Here is a 1,267-nt window from a genome sequence, read left to right as displayed (position 1 = left end):
ATGTGGACATTTTAAACATCTGACCAAACGTTTTTTGAGTTCTGAGGTTAATCTCAGGAATCAGAGAAAAAAGTCAAAAATCAGAGATTCAGAGGGAAAAAGTCAGAATTATTAGAAAAATATAAAAAATTCTGACATATTTAATATTCTCAAGAAAAAAGTCTGAATTCTAAGAAAAAAATAAAAGATTGAGGAAAATTCCCAATGTTATATGTGTCCCTAATCCTCTTCCGTAGATTTGAAATAAAAATCAGATTTTCCAATTATTTAAAAAATAAGGATTCTGATTGTAAATCTGTGAAAACTATCAAATGCGAAAGGTTAATATGAAGTTAATACAAAATTGGTGTAAGGACAGAACTAGAGCTTTTGGAAATGTACCATATCAGCCATTAGTGCACAATATATTTAATGTTATTTACTGTCAGTCGGCCGCACTCACTGTTCGCCGGCCAAGAAGGTGAAATATATTATTTGAATGAGTTTTTATTTGAGGATTTACAGAGATGTTTTGCCTTGCCAGGGTCTGAGGGAGGGGTCTCTGCTGCTGGTGGAGGGAAACAAAGCCACGCTGCTGGGAACCACCAGGGCTCGACTCTTCACCAGGTAACACAAATGGAAAAACCAAAATGTGAAGAATAAAATCTAATTCTGAGGAAAAAAGTCAAAATTCTGAGGAACATTTTGAGAAGAAATTCAACATTGAGGAAAAATTCCGAAAAAAAAACAAAACTGTAAATTCAAAAGCAGGACTTTAAGGAGTATTTTCACATTGTTATGAATATTTTTACTGCAGTTTCTGTGTATTTCCTTCAGCTGAAAGTACATCAGTAATAATTATCATGATGCGTTTGTGTTTTAGGGGAAAGCCTACGGTGGATTACGACCCAGGAAGTGACCTCAGCTTCCTGCTGACACATTGACCAATCAGAGGGAAGCAGGATGACACCCTTACATTACTCAGATTGGCATTTTGGTCAAAACTAAATAAATATCTTAAGTCCATTGTGTCACTGTGCAGAAGTTTTCTGACTTAAGTTAAATATAGTTTTACTTGTAGATGAATTGAATATATATTCTTTGTGCTGCTTTATGTGAAGCTACTTTAAGCAGCGGATTAGCTTAGCTTAGCATAAAGACTGGAAACAGGCTCTGTCACAAAGTTGAGTGGTGATGTTCCCCTAATGCAAAAGTATTTCTTTAACAAAACCTGAAGTAAATTAAAAAGAAAACTTATATTTTGTAATAAATCTTTGTGATACAAGAG

At 34.3% G+C, this 1,267-nt stretch overlaps 1 long non-coding RNA gene across 1 annotated transcript; it reads left to right on the top strand.

Annotated features, from left to right (window-relative positions):
- Positions 1-518: 518 nt before the first annotated feature.
- Positions 519-1,005, top strand: LOC104944670 (uncharacterized). Its single transcript, XR_798249.1, has 2 exons — positions 519-606; positions 863-1,005. It is a non-coding gene; the product is annotated as an uncharacterized lncRNA (long non-coding RNA).
- Positions 1,006-1,267: the final 262 nt, after the last annotated feature.

The sequence above is a fragment of the Notothenia coriiceps genome, unplaced genomic scaffold (genome assembly GCF_000735185.1).
Source record: "Notothenia coriiceps isolate Sejong01 unplaced genomic scaffold, NC01 NC01_scaffold00008634, whole genome shotgun sequence".
In the NCBI taxonomy this organism is placed as follows: Eukaryota; Metazoa; Chordata; class Actinopteri; order Perciformes; family Nototheniidae; genus Notothenia; species Notothenia coriiceps.
The sequence above is the reverse complement of the archived record's forward strand: the minus strand, read 5'-3'. Positions and strand labels throughout refer to the sequence as shown.